Genomic DNA, 23,807 nt, shown 5'->3' with positions numbered 1-23,807 from the left:
GCAAAAGTACTTAAACTATTTGTTCTGGTCCTGAAATCAGAGCTCTTTGGAAACTCCCAGAGCGGCCCAAGCCATGACACGTCCAGGGTCAAATGACAGGTTTAAACGTTGCCATAAACGCTGGCAACTGGACGTGATGATAAATCCGAGGCGTTTCTCATGACTCGGGCCAGTCATAAAAGACAAGAACTTAAATTATATTTCTCCTTCCCTTGTGTGGCTATAGATGTCAATAAATTGTGTGAGATTTCAAGATAAAGTATGGGCCATTTTGGATTTCCTGTGGACGACTTGCACGGTGACAGGAGCCGCATCCGGGCTCTTAGAGCAGGAAGTAATTCACTGCCGACGCTTTCTTGGCATAGTACATCAGTATTTGGGGGGTGTGTGTGTGTGTGATATTTTAAAGTTGCCCAGCACATGGTCCCTGATAAGATGTATAACTCAGGTACTCTGATGGTTTTATAGGGAGAAAGATGCTCACGCCGTGTGCAGTTACGACTGGGCACGCTGCCCCTCTCTCTGGAGTCGCAAGAGCTGAAGACCTGGCTCCCGGTGGGTGCCCCTACAGCGTGCCTGTGGCTAATGGGTCCTGGAGCTGAGCTTGGGGCCAGAGGGCTGTGGAGTTCAGGAGTCCGTCCACAGGCCAGGGACACTTGGAGCTGCTGGGGTGGGCAGGCAGAGCAGGGAGCCGGTGGGTTTCCTTCCTGAACGTGGGGGTGCTGTGACATGTATGTGACATGTTACATGTATGTGACATGGGCTGTCACTGATGCCCAGGCTCTTCTCTATGCCCAAACTTGAGCCATGCACGAAGCCCTGCGCTGAGGCGGGGTTTGGAGAGGCCAGGGATAGCAGTGCATGGGGACTCACCTCCTGGAGGGGGAGCGGCTTATCCCCTTAGCTGTCAGCTTTCCCTGGTATTGCACCCCAGCAGTACAGGGGGAGGGAGGCACTGTGACGGCCAACAGCCGCTTGTCGCGGGCCGGCGTCCTGCCCCTCCTGTGCATGGAGTGCACACACCCCATCCAGCAATAGGAAGCGGGGACTACAGACCACTGTGCCCCCTGCTGCCACCTGTCATGGTCTCGGGGGCGGGGGGGGGGGGGCTGGGCCAGAAACATCCAGCAGAGAGCCGCTCACGGGTTTCTCACTCTCGGAGTCACACAGTGAACGTTGATCGTGGTTGATGTCTCTGAGCCGTGGGGTGATTTGTTACACAGCAGTGGAAAACAAATATACCCAGGGCCCATCAGAGGGCCGCCCGGGTCTTTATGCCACATGACGTGGCATAGTGCACGTGCTCAGGGTGGACTGAGCACCCCAACCTCGGCGTTCCCACAGTGTGCAGCTTCTTCCTGACTTGTATGAAGTCGTTTCTTTCCTTGGAAACTCTTTCTCTTGAGGCAAACTCCCTGAGGCCAGGGGCATGGCCTGGCTCAGCCTTGCAGCCCTAGAGCCAGCCTATCGAGCCTTCCTGATGTTAACACGTTCAACTGTCGTTCGACTCTATGACGTTGGCCCTCTTGACAGCTTGTTTTTTTTTTGTTTGTTTTGTTTTTTGACAGGCAGAGTGGACAGTGAGAGAGAGACAGACAGAGAGAAAGTCTTCCTTTGCCCTTGGTTCACCCTCCAATGGCCACTGCGGCCGAGGAGCCAGGTGCTTCTCCTGGTCTCCCATGGGGTGCAGGGCCCAAGCACTTGGGCCATCCTCTACTGCACTCCCTGGCCACAGCAGAGAGCTGGCCTGGAAGAGGAGCAACCGGGACAGAATCCGGCGCCCTGACCGGGACTAGAACCCGGTGTGCTGGCGCCGCAAGGTGGAGGATTAGCCTAGTGAGCCGCGGTGCCGGCTGACAGCTTGTTTTGCACTGTCTATACTGAGGCACAGAGAGGTTAGGTAATATGTCCAGTGTTGCACAGAGCCCAGGCGGCAGAACCAGAGCAGCAGACTCCAGCCGCTGGGCTCGGGGACGTCTGCTCTCGTCATGTTCTGCCATCCGGTTTGAGCAGTGTTTCTTAGGAGGGGATGAACAGAGGTTAGGTAGGCCCTGTGCTAACAGAGCTAGGGGAAACAGATGTATCAGCATGAGTAAAGTCAGTCGGGGAGTGACAGGAGAAGGTGTGTGCGCAAGGCTAGATTCCCAGAGAATGGGAGAATGGCTTTACCAAATTCTAGGTTAGAAGCATGATTTAATGAGTTTGGGATAAAATCTGTAAGAGATGCAGACAAGGGATGGATCTTGTGGAGTCAGGGACATCCTGAAATAAAAAGTGGCCTGGGGCGGCTGTCGTGCAGCGGATTAAGCCCTGGCCTGCAGTGCGGGCGCCAGTGTGAGTACCAGCTAATCCGCTTCCAATCCAGCTCTCTGCTATGGCCCAGGAAAGCAGTGGGAGATGGCCCAAGTGCTTGGGCCCCTGCACCTGCATAGGAGATCCAGATGAAGCTCCTGACTTCAGCCTGGTCCAGCATTGCAGCCATTTGGGGAGTGAACCAGTGGACAGAATCTCTCTCTCTCTGCCTGTAATCATGACTTTCAAATAAATACAGAATTCTTTAAAAAATACATAAATAAAATATATATTTATATAATATATAACATATTTATATATATAAAGTGACCCAAGGGAAATTTCCCTTATTCCTTTGGGTTTCCACTGCCATTTGGCCACAGAATCCCTTGCATGGGTCACCAGACTGAACACTTCCTTAGGACTCTTTCAACCCCTGTGAGTTTGTGGACGCATGGAGAACACACATGGCAGACAGAGACATATGTGACACTCGTGGAGTGCGCTGGCCAAGTGCCTGAAGCGCGAGGCAGCAGGGGCAGTGCCCAGGATGGAACTAAGTACGGCGGCTTCAGCAGAGCCGGCCTAGGAGGACAGGACGGAAACCACAGCACAATGAAGGAGGGACAGCCACCTGCTCACAGTCGGAGTCTCTGCCTTTGATCCGGGCTGTTCAAAGGTGGTCACTTCCTTTTTTTTTTTTTTTTAAGATTTATTTATTTATTTGAAAGTCAGAGTTACACAGAGAGAGGAGAGGCAGAGAGAGAGAGAGAAAGAGGTCTTCCATCTGATTCACTCCCCAGATGGCTGCAATGGCTGGAGCTACGCTGATCTGAAGCCAGGAGCCAGCAGCTTCTTCCAGGTCTCCCATGCAGGTGCAGGGGCCCAAGGACTTGAGCCATCCTCTACTGCTTTCCCAGGCCATAGCAGAGAGCTGGATGGGAAGTGGAGCAACCAGGTCTTGAACAGGTGCCCAAATGGGATGCCGGTGCTTCATGCCATGGCGTTAACCCACTGCGCCACACCGGCCCCAGCTAGTCACTTTTTTTTTTATTTGACGGGTAGAGTTACAGACAGTGAGAGAGAGAGAGAGAGAGAGAGAGAGAGAGAGGGAAAGGTCTTCCTTCCGTTGGTTCCCTCCCCAAATGGCTGCTATGGGCGGAGCACTGCACCGATCCGAAGCCAGAAGCCAGGTGCTTCTTCCTGGTCTCCCATGTGGGTGCAGGGCCCAAGCACCTGGGCCATCCTCCACTGCCTTCCTGGGCCACAGCAGAGAGCTGGACTAGAAGAGGAGCAGCCGGGACTAGAACCCGGTGCCCATATGGGATGCTGGTGCCGCTGGCAGAGGATTAGCCACAGCGCCGGCCCCACCAGCTAGTCACTTCTTTAAATGCTTCAGAGGACCTGGGGAGTGTGAACTGTCACCACAGCCCGGGAAGCGTGTGCTTGGGGAGGAGCTCATCCATGGGGCGGGATGGCGCCTGGACGAGACAGAGCAGGGAGCGGAGCTGGTCTGGGCTGCAGACTCCGCTGGCTCCGGAGGTCGCCTGAGCCCTGGACACAGTCTCAGCTGCTGTAACAGCTGTGCATCTGTCCCTGTGGACAGAGCCGCTCCTGCCGGGGGCTCGCTTTCCCGGCCCTTACTGGCAGCCAGAGTTGGCTTTGTGACTGCTTCCTGATGGTGGGGAGCGGGTAGGGGCCATCCACCTCATTGGTGACAGCGGACAGAGGGAAGGAGAGGATTCATTCCCAGGTTGAGAGCAGAGCCGCTTGTCAACAGGACACAGCCAACAGGGGCTCTGGCGGCCAACCCAGGCTTTGAGCTGCCTCACCTTCCCTGCCTGGCTCTCCAGCAGTGTGTCCTTACAACACTGGGCCCAGGTCGCCTGAGTCTAGTAAAGGTTTGTTTGCTCTAGCAGGGTCCAGGAGAGACACAGAGAATTCAGGTGCGCAAAGTACTCACCGACCTCATTGCATGGCCATGTGGAGAGCATGTGTGTTGTGCTTGTGTTGCCTCGGGCTGGAGGCGATGCTGTGTGCTCACCTTGCGGCAGCTGGAAGGAGGGGCTGCCTGAAGCCCTTTCTCGGTCTTGGGGCTCATCTGTATGGGAGGCCCGCTGGGGACTCCTCTGTGTGTCGTGGCTGACCTGCTCCGAGGGTGGCTGGCCCAGCAGGGGTCTGCCGTGTGCAGGCTGCCGCCCATGTGGCTTTGTCTTCTTTGTCTCACTATTGTGTTGTATCATTTGTATTTTCCTAAGTGACTTGCATTCACTTTGGGATGAGAAATAGGCAAATAGTGGCGATTTAGAGGGTAGTGCTTGTAAAGGCTCCCCGGGAAGGCAGACTCCAGTCTGGGGACGGTGACTGAGGGGTGACGGAGGGACCCAATTCCTGCTCTTCCTGGCTGGTGGTTTGGAGTCTCTGATTGATGGATCTGTCGAGTTCCTGCCTCACTCCACAGACACCTCCTCCGTGCCTAGGGAGGGTGGTAGTGAGCGCAGGGTACCTTCCACTTATCCATGGGGACCACTACCTTGGAGAAAGTGAGCAGTTGGCAGACAATAAGGACGAGGAGCATCCTGGGCAGCTCAGGCTGCCATGACAACATGCCATGGGCTGGGGGCTTGCATTTCTCCCAGTTCTGGAGCCTGTGAGGGTGGGATGAAGATGTCAGCAAGGTGGGCTGTACCTGAGGCCTCATCCCTTGGCTTATAGGAAGCCACTATCATTTGTTTGTTTCCTTTAAAGATTTGTTTATTTATCTGAAAGGCAGAATTACACACAGAGGAAGGAGGAGACAGAGAGAGACCTTTCAGCCACTGTTTCATTTTTCAAATGGCCACAACCATCCAGGCTGGAGCCAGGAGCCAGGAACTCTATCTTGGTCTTCCACATGGGTGGCAGGGGCCCTGGCATGGGGAGGGGCCATCGTCTGCTGCCTTCCCAGGTGCACTAGCAGGGAGCTGGATGGAAAGCAGAGCAGCGGGGACCCAAATCAGCACTCTGGTGTGGGATGCCAGTGTTTGACAAGTTGGCCCCAGAAGCTGCTGTGTGCTTACATGACCTCTTATTTGTGCTTGCAACTCGATGGAGATGATGGAGAGGCGGGCATGAGGGAGGGAGGGAGAGGGAGGAGGACCTCTCTGGAGTTTCTTTGCACAAGTACATTCATCCATGCGGATCAGAACCTCACCCTAACAGCCTTGTTTAACTTCCATTACCTCCACAAAGCCTCTGTTTTCTGTTTTCTTTTCTTTTTTTTTTTTTTTTTTTTTTTTTGGACAGGCAGAGTTGGACAGTGAGAGAGAGAGAGACAGAGAGAAGGGTCTTCCCTCCAATGGTTCACCTCCCAAATGGCCGCTACGGCCAGCGTGCTGTGCCAATACAAAGCCAGGAGCCAGGTGCTTCTCCTGGTCTCCCATGCGGGTGCAGGGCCCAAGCACTTGGGCCATCCTCCACTGCCTTCCCAGGCCACAGCAGAGAGCTGGACTGGAAGAGGAGCAACCGGGACAGAACCAGCGCTCCAACCAGGACTAGAACCCGGGGTTTTGGCGCCACAGGCGGAGGATTAGTGCGCCGTGGCGCCAGCCAAGGCTCCAGTTTCAAATATCACACTGAGGTTTGGGCTTCAACTTAAGAACCTGGGAGATGGGAGCCCAAACATCTGGGCCGTAAAAGGAAGAGAGCAGATCGACTTTCTACGGGGCCCTGAGGGAGGCCCACTAGGAAGAGGGCAAAGGGTACGCTGGAACCTGATGGATGAGAATGAGCAGGTGTGGGAGCCGGGGCTGGGGAGGGCTGTCAGAGGCACCACTGAGGGCCCCGCGGGTCGGGGAGCTGTGGGGGTGGGGGCAGAGATGGGTGGGGCAGGCGGTGCAGGGCCTTGTACACCAGCTGCAGCGGGGAGCTCACGGTTTGCACTGTGTCCGACGGGCAGCCGTGCTCTGGGCCAGGCTCCAGAAGGTGTGTGTGGAATGGATTGGGCGACAGTGGCTGGGGCTCGGGTGCTGGCTGTGATCCAGAAAAGTGGGTGGGGTCTGCTGATGGGGAAAATGCGGGCGATGAAGGACAAGGAGCACCCAAGGGTGACTCCCAGGTTCCAGGGCAAGCAGTGAGGTTCATGGTGGTGCCGTTTGCTGAGAGAGAGGAGGAAGAAGGCGACAGAGACAGAGTGTGTCTGAGGGTTCATTGTGTGTGGTGGCTGGACTGGGCGAAGGGATGCCCAGACAGCTGGCCCAGCATCCTTTCTGGGTGTGTCCGGGAGGGTGTTTTCGGAAGAAATGAGCACTTGAGTTGGCGGACTGAGTAAGGAGATCTGTTCAGGTATCGTCTTTCCCTGCAGAGCCCCCGTAGAGCAAAAGGACCCAGGAAGAGCCAACGTGTTCTCTGCTCGAGCTGAGCCGTCCGTCTTCCCTGCCCTGGGCCCTGGGACTCCTGGTTCTCAGGCCTGCAGACCAGGACCAGGGCTTACACATCCGCTCCCCTGCAGCCTACGCCTCTGGCCTTGAACTGAACCACATCACTAGCTCAGCAGATCGTGGGTCTTCGCAGCCTCTGAAGGAGGTGTGCCAATTCCCACGACGGCAAGCCTCGAAATTCATGTCTCTGTGTGTATCTCCTATCAGCGTGGTTTCTCAGGGGAACCCCAGTACAGTGTGTGAAGCACCCGGGCACAGGGCTGGCCGTCCTCCTCCACTGCCTTCCTTCCAGGGGGTGTATAGCCTTGACCTCTCTTCTAGGGAAATCCTATCCCCTCTTGTTCCTTCCAAGGGCAGTCTGAAGGATGTCTCTGACCCCACCTGCCCAGGCCAGCTGGGAACAGGGCTGTGACTGCTGACCTCAGCATTCTGTACACACACTCTCCTCTTCTGGCAGCCCTGGTGAGACATGTGTGCTCTCCGTGCTCACCTTGCTGCCGAAGAAACGAAACACGGGATGGCTCAAGGAAGCTGGGTTCACCTAGGGAGTGTGTCTGGGATGAGATGTTTGAAGGGCATGGCCTGAGCCAGTCCTGAGAGGCTCCTGGACAGGACAGGAGGTGACTATAGAGGAAGGAGCCCCTGGGCAAAGGAGACAGGTTTGTAGAGAAGGAAGGAGAGCATGGGTGCGTGGACCATTCCAGCATGTCAAGGAGGTGAGGGCTGGCCAGGGGACGCATGACCTTGGGTAGGACACACTCTCTTGGCCGTGGTGTGCTCTGTCTGAGTTCCTGGGGAGCCCATCCTCAGAGGATTTCAGAATGCATAGTATGCGGATGCGGGCCACAACTACACCAGTGATTGGCCGGGGCTCAGACCTCCCAGTGATGCTGTCCCTGAGTGCTGACTGCTACAGCTGCCGGGGCCACCTTAGTTTTACCGTGGGGGGCGGGAAGGATGAGAGCCCGGAGTCCAGAGAACAGGGCTGGGCTGACTGTGGAGAGGAGAGAAGGGCGTGTGACTGCTCAAAGCCTCCCTGCCTGTTCTCTGCTGCTTGTTCAACAAGGAGACCCAGAAGGCCATCAGAAAGGAAGGGGTCAGCCGAAATCTGAAAATGCGAGTTAGTGCTGCACGATGAAAATGCTTGCATCAGTTTTTTTTTTTTTTTTTTTGAGCAAACACTCGAGGGATCTGATTTCCTTAATCTTGGAATTAAAGAGCATTTATTTCTGTATGTTGATGACTTAACATAAACCTTTTCTTCATGTTTAAGCCACTGAATTTGCAGGAAAAAAAAAAGGTGCTTAGATGCTGAGTCTAATGTCCTTCACTGGCTCAGGAGGGGAGCACACCTGGGAGTTGTCATGATGCTAGCTGAGCGCCCCTTCCATGGCTTTAAAATCCACAGTTTTATCAACTTAGGTGAAATAATAAATTGTTATTAGTTATTGTAATAGAATTTTTATTTCAACTTTCCCTTGCAGCATAGATTTGGGAGTCAAGACGACCCTTGGGTTTCACGCTCAGCCCTGCCAGCGTGCCCCCCGAGGCAGGCTGGAGCCCCACTAAATCCACTGACGTTTCGTGTGCAAAACGGCTCTAATTGCTTCTATCTTAGAACTGCGCTGAGAAGTTGAAGGAATAACACATGTGGAAGTACTCAAGTCAACGACATCTCTTCTGACTTCTTTTTGTCTCTACCTTATCTAACTACCCGGGTTAAATGTTTGCCTGGCTAATGGAAAAACAAAAAAGGGGATTCCCTCCCCCAGTCCTCCAAGCTGCACTTTGTGTACTGGACCTAGTGCCTGTTGTCTGCCCCAAGGCCAGTGGGGCACTGGGCCAGAGGGGGAAATGCGCCCACGGGGGCTGGCAGCAGGGCCGCAAGGCAGCCCCAGGTGTTGGCCTTGCACGAGCCCAGACTCCGTGGCCCAGCTGTCTGTGCAACTCAGGAGTTACAAGTGGAGGCTCTGGGTGAGGATTCTGGGAGCCTTGAGGAGGGCAGGTGCAGCTGGTGGTAGAATTCCCCTTTTGCCTTTCACCTCTCCCCCTTCCTGGAACGTGGCCTTGGACAAGGTCCTCGCATGCTGAAGGTGGGAGAGCAGAGGCCCTGGAGGACTTTGGTTCCTGAAGACCTTGGAGAATTGCCCTGTTGGACGTGCACCACCCATTTTCTGTCTTCCCTGTGAGAGAGTAAGTGTCCCTTCCCCAAGTTGCCTTCATGCGTGTGATCCCTCTCCCTGCAGGCTGAAATTAGACGACTTAGTGAAATCCATGAACTTCTAAAGAAAATATCTGCAAACTCTTCATATCAGAGACAAAAGCAGGAGCCAAGTAGGTCCATCTGCGTCCCCCTTCCTTGGCGTCCCACCTGGTCCCAGGAGGGGTTTCCTCTCTGCTGCTACAGGCAGAAGCCACCTGGCTATCAGTGGCCAAGGTCACAACTGCTGTTAGCCACGTGGGGCCATTGTGCCAATTAAGAAAGAGTGTTCCTCTCTTAAGATACCTCCCTGATGTCTGGCAGGAAAACAGCTCAGTGTGGGGGTGGGCATTCAACCGAGCAGGTAAGACCTCTGCATCCCAGATTTAAGAGTCGGAGTTGATGGCTGGTTCTGATTCCCGACTCCTGACTCCAGCTCTCTGCCGATGCAGACTCTGGGAGGCAATGATGATGACTCAAGTCATTGGGTTTATGCCACCTGTGTGGGGACCTGGAACGTTTTCCCAACTCCCAGCTTTGGCCCTAGCACCTGAGATGGGACACAGGATGGGTTATAGTCAATTTCTTTTCTTTTTTTTTTTTTTGGACAGGCAGAGTGGACAGTGAGAGACAGAGAGAAAGGTCTTCCTTTTGCCATTGGTTTACCCTCCAATGGCCGCTGCGGCCGGCGCACCACACTGATCCGAAGGCAGGAGCCAGGTGCTTCTCCTGGTCTCCCATGGGGTGCAGGGCCCAAGCACTTGGGCCATCCTCCACTGCACTCCCTGGCCACAGCAGAGAGCTGGCCTGGAAGAGGGGCAACCAGGACAGAATCCGGCGCCCCGACCGGGACTAGAACCCGGTGTGCCGGTGCCGCAAGGTGGAGGATTAGCCTATTGAGCCACGGCGCCGGCCTGTCAATTTCTAACTATTAATTCCTTATCATCTTAGCAGCTTGCTTCTGTCTGAAACATTCTGATCAGTCAATTGACAAAAGCCCTGGCTGTTACTCACACTCTGGACCACCCAGCAAGGCCACTGGCAGGCTCAGGCTGCAGCGAGACAGGCTGCGTGTTCAGGGATGTCCCCCAATGTGCCCCCAGAGCTGTCTGCAGGGTCCTGAGTTCCCCCCGTTACCCCTGTTGCTTTGTGTGAATCAGGTGGATGGGGGTGCCAGAAGCTGTTGCTAACATAAAATACAATCTCGGCAACAGAAAGGGAAAACCCAGACAATCATTGGCCCCAGTTTCCAGCGTGGGCTTGAGTGGGAAACTTCCTTCCCCAGCAGTTTCCCCACAGCCCTGTCTGCTCACCCACAGCATATTACAGGGAACAGAGGGAAGTGCTCTCAGCCCCACAGTGGCTCTGGACTCCATGATGTGGTCAACATCGACCCAGAGAAATAGGCTCTGACATCAAAGGTCCCTGTGGGACTTCTGAGATGACCCAAGTTGTTGTGAGAAAGTCATTTGGGGATTGGCGCTGTGGCACAGTGGGTTAAAGACCCAGCCTGCAGCAGCAGCATCAAATATGGCCCCAGTTCTAGTCCCAGTTGCTCCACTTCCGATCCAGCTCTCTGCTGTGGCCTGGGAAAGCAGTAGAAGATGGCCCAAGTCCTTGGGCCCTGCACCCGCATGGGAGACCTGGAGGAAGCTCCTGGCTCCTGGCTTTGGATCAGCTCATCTCTGGCCGTTGCAGTCATTTGGGGAGTGAATCAGCAGAGTGGAAGACCTCTCTCTCTGTCTCTATCTCTCTCTGTAACTCTGTCTTTCAAATAAATAAAATGATTCTTAAAAAAAAGTCATTTGCCCTAGAAAAAAAGTACAGACTCCTACTCCATCATGGTTTAAGTTTTGGGTTCGTTTGTGCTCTGTTACCTGTGTGTGTGTATTTTTCAAGCAACTTTAACTTGTTCTGGAAACGAGGACTGTGAGCACATGATCCAAGTTCCTTTGCAACTGCACCATTGGTCTTATTTATTTATTGGATTTTTTTAAATTTTTATTTTTACAGGCAGAGTGGACAGCGAGAGAGAGAGACAGAGAAAGGTCTTCCTTTTGCCGTTGGTTCACCCTCCAATGGCCACTGCGGCCGGCGCACCGCGCTGATCCGATGGCAGGAGCCAGGAGCCAGGTGCTTTTCCTGGTCTCCCATGGGGTGCAGGGCCCAAGCTCTTGGGCCGTCCTCCACTGCACTCCCAGGCCACAGCAGAGAGCTGGCCTGGAAGAGGAGCAACCGGGACAGTATCCGGCGCCCCGACCGGGACTAGAACCCGGTGTGCTGGCGCCGCAAGGCGGAGGATTAGCCTAGTGAGCCACAGCGCCGGCCACCATTGGTCTTGATGTGTGATGAGCTGCTCACTCTGAGGGATGTCTGTCTGTGGCTGCTGGCTAGACCCAGCCCTAAAAGGTGGCTTTATTCAGGTCCCTTTTCCTCACTCAACCAGTCTTATCTTGTGGGTAGTTGATTTGAAAGCGTACAGTTTTTTTATGTGTAGGTTTTTTAAAAAAATATTTATTTGAAAAGCAGAGACACAGGGAGCTCTCCCATCCACTGGTTCACTCCCCAGACTGCCACAACAGCCAGGGCTGAGTCAGGCTGAAGCCAGGAGCTGGCGCTCCACTCAGGTCTCCCTTGCGGGCGACAGGAGCTCAGTTGTTTGAGCTGCCTCCCAGGGTGCCCATGAGCAGGAAGCTGGGCCGGGAGGCAGAGCCGGGATTCAAGCCAGGCACCCTGATACGGGGTGTGGGCCTCCCAAGTGGCAGCTGTAACTGTTGTGATAAATGCCCACGCCAATGTCAGGTTTCTAAAAAGATAGCAGCCTGCAAGCCAAGGCTAACGCTTCTTTACAACTGGATGCATATGAGATGTCGTTATAAAGCCAGGAGATTAAACACATGACTGGCCAACATACCTAAATGCATACATTCCAATAGATGCTGTTTTGTTCAGAGCAGCGCCCTGAGAAGTGTGGATGGATTCTGACCATGGCCCCACGCTCAGCCCAGACTGGATATCCAGGGCCCTGCTGACTCCCTGGGGCTCCAGGCCCTCCCTCCATGGCCACCAGAGCCCCAGCTGGCTGAGGGCAAAGACACAGCTTACTTCTGGTTCCCTTTTTGGTCTCCACTTCACTTCAGACGACTTCAGGCTATTTCCAGAAAGCCAGCCTGTCCTCAGAAAACAAAGTGCCGCCTTTTAGGGTGCTCGTGAGTAAGGCACTTGGTGAATTCAGAAGTTGTTTTAAGGGGCTGGTGTTGTGGCGTAGGCAGTAAAGCCACCTCCTGCAGTGCCAGCATCCCATATGGGCACCTGTTCCTGCCCTGGCCGCTCCACTTCTGATCCAGCTCCCTAAGAATGGCCTGGGAAAAGCAGCAGCAGATGTCCCAAGTGCTTGGGCCCTGCCACCCACATGGGAGACCCAGAAGAAACTCCTGGCTCCTGACTTTGGCCTGGCCCAGTGCTAGCCATCGGGGCTATCTGGTGAGTGAGCCATTGGATGGCAGATCTCTCCTTCTCTCTCTCTCTCTCTCTCTCTCTAACTCTGACTTTCAAAACAAATAAATTTTCAAAAGTTATTGTAAGCAATGGCAGCTTCATGAGAATGAGCACTTAACCTCTCATATGGAGGATGCTGATGGGAAATCTGGCTCGAGATGCATTTTGGTAAAACATGATTGCAACAGTGCAGTGTGCTCTGCCGACTGGGGCGAGAGGAGCCAGCCCTCCCCGACGGCGGGTAGCAGACGGTGAAACAGTGAGCTCTGCCCACGGCTCGCTCTATGCTGCACTTGAATCAGAACTGGGAAATGAACTTCACAGTTCCATCAGTAGTAAGAGCTTTCTTATGAATCAAGCGCTTTGTAAATATTTTGACTAGTAGAGGAAAAGTGAATCACACGTTGAAAGGACTGTATTTCATTACAGTGTACACATAAAATCAAAGAGGGGCAGCGGTGGCAGGGGGAGAACTTTCCGAGCTTGTTCTAATCAATGCTTGGCATAATTTGAGGCTATCGTACGTTGGGCTGTGATGGCACAACCTGTGCTATGTCGGTGAATTTAGAGTTCTGATACTTGTAAGAGAAAGCAAAATGTGAGATTGGAAATCAGGCACATGCATGGGTCTCCCAGAGACCAGGAGAAGGAGGGATGGGTGCCTTAGTGGTGTCTGTCCATCTCCCTTCTGCCTGGTGGTCAGGTCATCCTCAGGCTCATTAAGCAGTCTGGCTGGCGGGGGGTGGGGGTGGCCCCATGAGCAGCCATCTGTGGTGCTGAGTGTGCGGTACTCAGAGACACGAGTCGTCCAGTGGAGAGAAGGCGCTCAGCACAGGCAAACGCCTGTCCCACCCTTGGAGGCAGGGCCCGCCCCTTGAGGGGTAGCCGGCGCAGGTGTGCAGGCTCTGCAGGCGGAAGGGCCCTCGCGTGTTCGGTGCTCTGCTCTTGCTGCCTTGCTTCTCTCAACAGTGGCAAACAAGGGGCCCCGAGTTTCTATTTGCACTGAGGCTGAGAATTACGTAGCTCATCCTGATTGTCAGCCATCCCCATGGTTAACACCTTTCATATCTTAGGTGGTGCCTGCCTGGTCTGAAGCTCTCATGACTTCAGAAAAGACAATTTATTATCAGGAAGTCATATGCCTTTAAATAAAAAAAAAGAAGAAGAAGAAAGAAAGGGCTCTTTGTTACAGTTCAAGATCAAAGTGCTATTTATAGCTTGTTTCTCCACTGTGGGGACTGCTGGTGGATCCTGAACTCATACAGATGAGTGTCACAGCTACCCGCGTCTGCGCTGATGCTGAAGTGAGTCACCCGAGGTGACAGCAGGGGGAGACACGTGGGTGAGGGGGGACGTTCTTACATCAACCCCTCGGTTCCACAAGGAACTCACTGAGTGACGGGAAACAGGCTGTCAGCCTCCCATCACCGTACAGCCAGGTCTGGGTCCGGGCGTAACAGCAGGGATCTGTTAGAGGTCATGCTTTGGCTCTCTGGGCTGACCTCCAAGTTCATTGCTCTGACCAGGACCTGCACCCAGGGCTGTGCATCTTTGCCTTCTCTCCCACTCCCTCTTGTAAGAGTAGAATACTGACAGGGTCTGTCTCCTGCAGTTGAATCCGTTCCTGCTGGGAGCCTGGTCCTGGCAGAGTATTCCACAGAGGATCGCCGGGGAGCACCGTCTCTCCGAACCTGAGCTTCCTGGTGGGTGCCCTGGGCCACCCAGGCCCACCTGCTGCCCAGGCAGTGACACTGGCTGCTGCCCAGGCTTCCTGAAGCATCTCCTCCCTCACTGTCAATCATTAGATGTCCTGGTCCTACCCCCCCCCCCTTTCTCTCACCCACCGCCTCTCATTTAGCATTTATGGAAGATCCGTTATTTACCAAAATGACACCAGGCCATAGGGAAAGGGATTTATAGTGCAAAATAGGATGAAAAGGTTATAAAAACAAGCTCTCAAACTTTTAGAAATTCAAGAGATATTTGCCAAATGGACTGCTCAGACTATTAATAGGTTTTGCTTATGGAAGGGCTTAAGCCAAGTTCAACATGCTTTATTAGTGCAACTTCTCATAGCTTTGAATAGGCTAATGTGCCAGGTGAATCCCTAAAAGCAGTGAGTATGCCATACTGGGTTTCTAAACCTTTTTGATTATGAGATTTTCTCGTTCTTTGAACCCAGATGCAAATTAGTTTTGAAGGGCACAGATGTTGAACTCTTTGCTTAAACTGACAAATAAAAACTGCATGTACTGATGGTAGACAACTCGTTATTTTGAAATAGATACACGTTGTGGAATGATTGACTTAAGCTAATTTTTAAAAAGGTTTATTTATTTATTTGAAATGCAAAGTGACAGAGAGAAAGGGAGAGACATAGAGACATCTTCAGTCTGCTGGTTCACTCCTCACATGGCCACAACAACCAGGGCTGGGCCAGGCCAAAATCAGGAGCCAGGAACTCCATCCAGGTTGGCATCTTCCACTGCTTTCCCAGGTGGGTAAGCAGGGAACTGGATGCGAAGTAGAGCCGCCTGGACTTGAACCAGTGCTCATATGGGATGCCAGCAATGCAGGAGATGGTTTAATTCGCTGTGCCACAACACCAGCCCCAAATCGAGTCAATTAACCCACTGCACCACGACCCACTGCACCAACCCCAAATTGAGCTAATTAGCATCAGATACCTTTCTTTTACAGTGAGAACACTTAGAATCTACTCCTTTAGGGATTTTCAAAATACAACACTTGGCTGTTCACTATCATCGTGATCATGCTGCACAACAGGTGTCTTGAACTGTTTCCTTCTGTCTGTCTGAGATTTTATATCCTTTGATCAACCTTCCTTGAATCCTAGCTCCAGCTCCTCTACCCACCATCCTGCTCTGCTTCTTGGGATTGCACACACACGTGAGATCACGCGGTATATTCTGCCTGGGTCCGGCTGATTCTACTTAGCACGGTGTCCTCCAGGGTGTGCCCCTCTTTCTGCCTCTGTGCTGGTTCCAAGTGGGAGCCATCAGCTTCTTTGATTGGCAGGGGGTGGAGATTGGAAGCAGGGACCCCAGACTTGGCTTGGGGAAAGCTATGTGATGCTGGGCAGGGTATTCAGCCTCTGGTGCCTCCATCTCCTTGTCCATAAATGGGACAGTAGTGGAGCCCGCCTCACTGGGCTGGCCACTCCTTGTGAACTGCTTCAGGGGGCAGCGTCTGGCTCAGGGGAGGTGTCATCATTGGCCACTGTCTCTGGCTTTCCCGGCCTCCGTGTAATGGCAGCAGTACAAGCAGTCCCATTTCACAGCATGTTCACCTGCTGGATCTTATTCTCTTACCAATTTCTAGGAATTCCTAAGACATTTTTTAAAAAGGATTTATTTATTTAGTTGAAAGTCAGAGTTACACAGAGAGAGGGAGAGACACAGAGAGAGAATTCCTGATGCTTGTAAAGATCTTAATGTCATTCGATTTTTATCTTTTGTGTCCCCCCCCCACTTTTTTGCCATAAAGTTGTTGGTATTGGTGTTTGTAAATGTAGATACACTGTTTCATCTTTTCTTACATAGCTTCTAAGTGCTGGATAATAAGTAGAAACAAAGGGTTATCTAGTTAGATGTTTTTCTAATCCTAACCAAGGCTCCCAGATTAAGCCAGTTTCTATCTCAGGTAAGCAATTGGTGCAATTCCTGTTCCCCCTGGAGTCTGCTGTATTGCACTTTGCCTTTTTTTTTTCTGAATCAGATGGTATTTTAAACCCCAGCCCCTGGTGATATCGCAGAGACACAGGGCATGTTGAAGATGGGCCTGGCAGGGCTCAGCTAGGAGGAAGTGCACCGAGCAGGGGTGTACAGGAACTGTTTCCCAAGCCCTCCGTCACCGCTGGGCGGCAGGGCATGCCCCCACTTCCCTCTGCGCAGTGCTGTTTCCTCTGTGGGGAATGTCTTCCTGCGTGCTACTCCCCGTGGGCAAGCGCTGGCTGTGTGTGTTGTCACCTGACTGGGGCCCACAGCTCCCAGGAGGTGAGCATTGGTGTTCACACAGCCCTTGCACCCCTGACTGCACACGTACGGACCTGGTGTGTGTGTGTGGGGGGGGGGGTTCAAATCTTCTGTGTGTTTGTTAAGGTCAGCCAGCAGCCACAGCTGCCCCGGGAGGGGGGGTGGCGGCTGGAGAAGCCGTCCGTGTGGTCTTCAAGTGTGCTCTCAGAACATAGTCCTGTGCGCTGGCCAACACAGCGCGCCAGACAGCACCTGTCTGCAGTGGAATTCCATTCCCATCTCCTTCCTTCCTTCCTCTCCCTTTTCCTCCCTACCCTTTTTCCCTCCCTCCCTGCTTCTCTCTCTTTTAAAATTTTTATTTATTTTTTAAAGATTTATTTGTCTGAAATTCAGAGTTACACAGAGAGGGGAACACACACACACACACACACACACACAGATTAGAGGAGGGATCTTCCATCTGCTGGTTCACTCCCCATATGGCTGCAACAGCCAGGGCTGGGCCAGGCTGAGGCCAGGAGCCAGGAGCCCCTTCTGGATCTCCCATGTGGGAGGGAGGGTGAGAGGGGCTTGAGCACTCAGGCCATCACCTGCTGCTCTCCCAGGCACACTAGCAGGGAGCTAGATGGGAAGAGGAGCAGCCAGGTCTCGAACCGGTGCCCGTATGAGATTCCAGTGTCGCACGTGATGGCCTTACCTGCTCTGCCACAATGCCGGCCTCTGTGTCTTTCTTTCTCTTTTCCTCTGTTTTTTTTTTTTTTTTTTAACGATTCATTTATTTATTTTGATATAGGTATAGCAACGGAGAGAGAGAGAGAGAGAGAGATTGAGAGATTGAGATTTTCCATCCAGGCCAGGCTGAAGAATCCAGAAGCCAGGAACGCCATCTGGTCTCCCACGTGGGTAACAGGAACTCAGGTACTTGGACCATCATCCATTGCCTTCCCAGGTGCATTAGCAGGGAGCTAAACCAGAAGCAGAGTAGCCGGGACTCAACCAAGACCTCAGCTGACACCCTGATAGGGGATGCTGGTAGTGCAGGTGGCAGCTTAACTTGTCATGTCACAATGCCAGCCCTGGCCCTAACTTTAGAAATGAGGAAACTGGACCTCACAGATAAGTGACTTGCTCCAAGTTCCCCATTGCTCTGGCCTCTTGAAATGTATCAGGCACACAGCAAGTCCTAAGAACCTTTGGATGACATGGCTTTCCCATTTCCAGTCTGGTGCTCGGGCTACTGTCCCAGGACAGGCATGAACCTCAGTGGTGCTGGTTTCCTTCCAGGCTGCTCCTTATGGGCAGCCATGAAAGACCCTGAACCTCCGTGCCAACACCTGTCTGGAGTCCAGGTTCCTCTACCAAACTGTCAGCCAACATTTGCCCCTGGAGCAGCGGGTGTTAAGTACACCAGCCCGCAGATCCGGAGAGCACCCTGCACACCACTGATGGTGCTGTGTGTTCAGTCCTCATCCATTCCTGTTTAATGTTACCATCACCACCACCATGTTATAGAGATGGGAACTGAGACACCAAGAGGTGGCAGGACTAGTTCAAGGCCAAGGGCCGCGGCCTGTAGGTCTGTAATGACCATGTGCTCTTTGTCCCTTGGCTTGGAGTTCTCTGAGGTGTTCTGGCCCCACGGTTTGCAGACACAGAAAGCTACGTCCTCCTGTGTAGGCGATGCACTGAACCCTAAGGACTGCAGGGCCAGAGCGCTGGCCCCTCCTCCTGGCCATCCCTGCTCCCAGCCTGCCCCAAGTGTTTGAGACGGCACTGACCATCCCCGCCGCCGAGCAGGGAAGGAGGGAGTGGGAGTTTGTTTTTCACTTTTGCTCCTGTAATGATTTTTCTCCAGGAAAGCATTGTGTCTTTTGTTGTAAATGCCGGCCGAACAAACGGCCTCGGAGCCAGCCTGCGTGCTCCAAACTTCCGCAGCATAAGCGGCCGCTTCCTGCCCAGCCGGGCTGCTGGACGGACACTGGCTGGGGGCCCGTGTCTGCGCTGAAGGGGGGGCCGGACGCTTCTCCCCAGTCAGCGTGGCAGCGAGCCCACTGCCGAGCAGGCGCCGTGACTTGGAAAAACACACCGAGCATCAGACGCGCTGGCACGCGCGGCGGCCATCCGAGGCCGGAGACGCTGCCAGGCGCCTGTGCGCGGTCCGGTTTTGTGCTGGGGCTGCCCGGCGTTCTTCGGAGAGCCTGCCCCGGCTAGGAAATGTGCTTCCGCCCCAGCGGAAGCCTGATGTCTCGGGGCTGATATCATTCAGGGGCTGATAAGAACCGGAATCAGAAGACCGGGGCCTGAACGAGGAACTGCGAGGTTTGCTCTTATTTTAAAATACCTGATTTCTTAAAGAAAAACAAAAAAGCTTTTCATTTCAGAAGAGTTTTAAATCTACAAAACACAAACTGGAGAGTTGTGGGAAAAGTGCCCCCCCCCCCCCCCCCCAGCTTGCCAGGTTACTAACCTCTCACATTGCCAGGATCTTCTTCCCTGCCCTCCCTGTGAATACACCAGATGGCTCACCCAGGAGACTCAGGGAAGTACACCAGAATCTCTCATCAGCATTCTGCCCGTGAGGTTGACTTCTGCTATCTTTTAAAGTATGTATCCTGACACTGGAGCTGGGTAAAAGCCACGACCTGCAGTGCCTGCACCCCATATGGGCGCTGGTTCGAGTCCCGGCTGCTCCTCTTCCAATCCAGCTCCCTTCTAATGTGCCCGGGACCTGGGAAAGCAGTAGAAGATGACCCAAGTCCTTGAGCCTCTGCACCTAAGTGGGAGACACAGAAGAAGTCCCTCGTTCCTGGTTTTGGTTTGGCTCAGTGGACTGTTTTGGTTATTTGGGGAGTGAACCAACAGATGGAAGATCTTTGTCTCTCCTTCTCTCTCTCTCTCTCTAACTCTGCCTCTCAAATAAATCTTTTTTTTTGTTTTGTTTTTATTTTTTGCCAGGCAGAGTTAGACAGTGAGGGAGACAGAGAGAGAGAGTTATAAACAGAGAGAGACAGAGAGAAAGGTCTTCCTTCCGTTGGTTCACTCCCCTAATGGCCGCTATGGCCAGCGCTGCACCGATCTGAGGCCAGGAGCTGGGTACTTCCTCTTGGTCTCCCATGTGGGTGCAGGGACCCAAGCACTTGGGCCATCCTCCGCTGCCCTTCTGGGCCACAGCAGAGAGCTGGACTGGAAGAGGAGCAACTGGGACTAGAACCCAGGGTGCTGGCGATGCAGGCAGAGGATTAGCCAAGCGAGCCATGGCGCTGGCCAATAAATAAATCTTGGGGGCTGGTGCTATTGTGTAGCGGGGTACGCTGCCACCTGGGACACTGGTATCCCATATTAGAGCACTGTTTTGAGTCCTGGCTGCTCTACTTCTGATCCAGCTTCCTGCTAATGCACCTGGGAAAGCAGTGGAAGACGGCCCAAGTCCTCGGGCCCCTGCACCCACATGGGAGACCAGGATGGAGTTGTCTGCTCCTGGCTTCTGCCTGGTCCAGCGCTGGCCATTGCTGCCATTTGGGGCAGGAACCAGCAGATGGATGATCTCACTGTCTCTCTGTCCCTCTCTCTAACTCTGTCTTTCAAATAAATGCAATGAGTCTTTTCTGATATATTCTGCCAATCACTTTATTTTGCAAATCAGACCTGAGGTGCATGAAACTGCAGTAGCTGTGGCCCCTGATTCCTGGTGCACTATCATCGTTGGGTTGCGCTGCTTCCTTTTAATCGTCTGTAGATTCAGCATTTCCATGCCCTGTGAGAACTAGGTCTTTAATGACAATGTATCAACACTTCCGGCCCAGTCTTTTCCCTACCAATAAACATTTCTTCATCCACATGTGCTAATTAATTTCTTCCTGGAGCACATGCTGTGTACACACCTTTGCTGCCTCTCAGAGGTCTCAGTGGTACAGTTTTGCCACTCAGATTCTAATCCTCTGCACCTCCCTTCAGCTCTCCAAGTGGACTGCCCATTTATCTCTGTCTGTGTCTGTGTGTACCTCCACCTTTATCTCTTTGGTCAGGGGCACATCTGGTCAACCCAACCAGCACTGCCAGATCTGTCATGTTCCCTCTACTGCTAATGATTTCATAGACTTTTTAAAAATAACAATGGTCAGTTTTTAAAAGATTTATTTATTTATTTGAAAGGCAGAGTTACACACAGAGAGAAGGAAAGATAGAGAGAGTGAGAGTGAGAGAGAGAGAGGTCTTCCATCCACTGGTTCACTCCCCAGATGGCCACAATAGCTAGAACTGCGCTGATCCGAAGCCAGGAGCCAGGAGCTTCTTCCAGGTCTCCCATGTGGGTGCAGGGGCCCAAGGACTCGGGCCATCTTCTACTGCTTTCCCAGGCCATAGCAGGGAGCTGGATTGGAAGAGGAGCAGCCGGGACTTGAACTGGTGCCCATACGGGATGCCGGCACTGTGGACGGTGGCTTAGCCTACTCTGCCACAGCGCTGGCCCTTCCATCCTTCCGTTGTTGAGTGTGGCTTTTGTAGGATGTTCCTTTCTATCCCAAGTTAAGAGGCATTCATTTCAAGGCATTTATTTTAATGGCTTCGTTCCGGTTGTGTGGCCCCTCAGACCAAACATATAGTCAACCTTTAATAGCTTTATTGATTTCCTTTGAAATCCCTCACTTGAATTCAACACAATTCGTTTGAGCAAATATTTACACAGTGCTTGTATGTGTTGTGCATTGCAATGGGCACGTGACTGCAAGGAATAGTCAAGATTCCTGCCTGAATAGAGCTAAAATCCTACCAGGGAGAGAGATACTGAGCACTCAACACTACATGCAAGGGGAGGGGAACTTTCATTTTGATGGGAGCTACCAAAGCACCCATCACCACTACAAAAGAATCAAGGTAGAGCACTGGGCCTTGAGTGTGTGTGTGTGTGTGTGAGAGAGTGTGTGTGTGAGTGTGTGTATGTGTGTGAGTGAGTGTGAGTGTGTGTAAGAGAGTGTGTGTATGTGTGTGTGTGTATGTGTGTGTGTGAGAGAGAATGTGTGTGTGAGTGTGTGTGTGTGAGAGTGTGTGTATGTGTGTGTGTGTGTGAGTGTGAGTGTGTGAGTGTATGTGAGTGTGTGTGTGTGAGAGAGTGTGTGAGAGTGTGTATGTGTGTGAGTGTGTGTGAGTGTGTGTAAGAGTGTGTGTGTATGTGTGTGAGTGTGTGTGTGAGTGTGAGTGTGTGAGTGTATGTGAGTGTGTGAGAGTGTGTGTGAGTGTGTGTATGTGTGTGAGTGTGTGTGAGTGTGAGTGTGTGTAAGAGAGTGTGTATGTGTGTGTGTATGTGTGTGTGAGAGAATGTGTGTGTGTGAGTGTGTGTGTGAGAGTGTGTGTATGTGTGTGAGTGTGTGTGTGAGTGTGTGTGTGTGTGTGTGTGTAGGGGATGAGGCCTGAGTGATGAGGCACTGCTACACTGTGGAGATCCTGAGAAGAGCTTTCTTGTACAGGACTGACAAGTGCAAAGGCCCTGAGGTGACGACAGAATCATTGTGTTTCAGGGCAGAAGGGAGACCGACGAGCCAGAATGCCAAGGGAAGACGAGGGGAAGATGCACTCAGGCAGCTCAGGTGCATGGGCACAACAGTCCCCCCGTCGTTTCACAAAGGGACCCAGCATGTGGGTGCTGACTGCTGCCATGAGTCCCGGCGCCACACAAAGGCCATTTCCATGGTGGAGTCCAAGCAAAACCACTCCAAACAAGAAGGACTCCATCTCCAACACACGTGAACACGGCGAACACGGCGGAAAACTTTAGGACCAAGCGCTCCATGGGAAAGCCGGTGCCCTTCCTTGCCGTCTGTTGCAACATCTGGAAAACCCCAAGAGGACATTAAAGATCTGGAAGGGAGAGCTGAGACCTTCCCCAGATAAGATACAATGGTCTTATTTCAAATACAAAGGAGGCAAAGCTGGCGCAGACCCGGGGTGGAATTTCTCTTGCATCAAGTTCAGAGTCAGCAAGCACTGCTGACCCCCCGGACCTCACCCAGACATACTGGGCACTCACCTGTGACTTCACATGTACACCAACGGGGGATTGCATTGGCAGGAGTCATCAAGGACCACAGGTTAGACACTGCCCGGATCAGCAGCTGCAGCAGCCGCCACAGAGAGCTGTATTGACTGCTGAGGTCAGATGCTTTCGGGAGAGCTGCGGGGAAGAGAATTGACACACTGAGAGCAAGTGGTAAACTCGGGCTGCCTTTTGTAAAGGAGGAAGGCGCGGCCAACTTAGGAGGCCTGGCTGCATCTGCTGAGGGAGTGCTTTGGAAAACGTCCTGTCTTGCGGAGCTCTGCGCTTTTTCCCAAGCAGATAAGCTATCGTGCATCCGAAGCAAACTCAGCTTCAACCAAGAATTCAACCAAATGTGATAAAGGTGGTAGAAGCCCAAGTCCAGTCCGGCTGAAGGAGAAGAACACAAGGAAGTGGTAGGTGTTGCTTCCAGGGGAAGGGTGACCTCAGATTGCTCTTCTGCTCTGGGCAGCTGTGTGAGGACAGTGCCACACTCGAGGGATTCCTGTGGGCCGATGCATCTCAAGTTGTGTTCCAAGTGCTTGCCCCCAGAGAGACGAGCCTTCCAAGCACAGGCATAGGTGAGGAACTCCAAGGAGAGCAGGACTTATGGAAAGTGAGAGAGGGAATGCACGTTCATGTGACCAGGTGGGCCAGGGAGGGACACCTGCCATGAGTGCACCAGAGCCGCCTGCTAGGAGAGAGCAGGAGAGGCCAGGGAAGGACCAACTGCAAAGGCAAGAAGCCCAGAGGGCTACTTTCTCCAGAAAATGAGCTCAAGAAAAACAGGCTTTATCCTGCACTCACCTGTGGCTCTGGTCTAACAGCCAAAAGAGGTCACAGAAGCCAACTTGAACACAAAATTCAAGCAGATAGACCCTGAACTACTGAACTAGTCAGTGTTTTTTTTTAAACTACCACAAAGTTCCTGAAGCAACTACCTCTATAAAGAGAAAAGGTGGGGCTGGCGCTGTGGCATAGCAGGTAAAGCCACAGACTCCAGTGGCAGCATCCCATATGGATGCTGGTTCGAGTTCCGGCTGTTTCACTTCCCATCCAGCTCTCTGCTATGGCTGGGAAAGCAGTAGAAGATGGACCAAGTGCTTGGGTCCCTGTACCCACATGGGAGACCTGGAAGAAGCTCCTGGCTCCTGGCTTCAGATCAGTGTAGCTCCAGCTGTTGTGGCTATCTGGGTAGTGAACCAGCGGATAGAAGAACTCTCTCTCTCTCTCTCTCTCTCTCTCTCTCTCTCTCTCTCTCTCTGCCTCTCCTCTCTCTGTGTAACTCTGACTTTCAAATAAATAAATAAAATCTTTTAAAAAGAGGGAGAAAAGGTATCTTTAGCTCACAATTTTGTTTTTGACATTCAAGTCCA

General features: G+C 52.8%; 1 long non-coding RNA gene across 2 annotated transcripts in view; it reads left to right on the top strand.

Annotated features, from left to right (window-relative positions):
* LOC138848808 (uncharacterized) overlaps positions 1–22,052 on the top strand; it is a 64,384-nt gene extending 42,332 nt beyond the window's left edge. Inside the window, exons 3-4 of one of the 2 annotated variants that reach the window (XR_011386903.1) lie at positions 17,197–17,321; positions 21,917–22,052. This is a non-coding gene — a long non-coding RNA (uncharacterized lncRNA). Of the gene's footprint in view, positions 1–468; positions 556–8,194; positions 10,536–17,196; positions 17,322–21,916 lie in introns of those variants that run through there. The other variant, XR_011386904.1, reaches the window with a different exon arrangement.
* Positions 22,053–23,807: the final 1,755 nt, after the last annotated feature.

The sequence above is a fragment of the Oryctolagus cuniculus genome, chromosome 2 (genome assembly GCF_964237555.1).
Source record: "Oryctolagus cuniculus chromosome 2, mOryCun1.1, whole genome shotgun sequence".
NCBI lineage: Eukaryota > Metazoa > Chordata > Mammalia > Lagomorpha > Leporidae > Oryctolagus > Oryctolagus cuniculus.
Note: the sequence above shows the minus strand (reverse complement) of the source record. Positions and strands in the feature narration are given on the sequence as shown.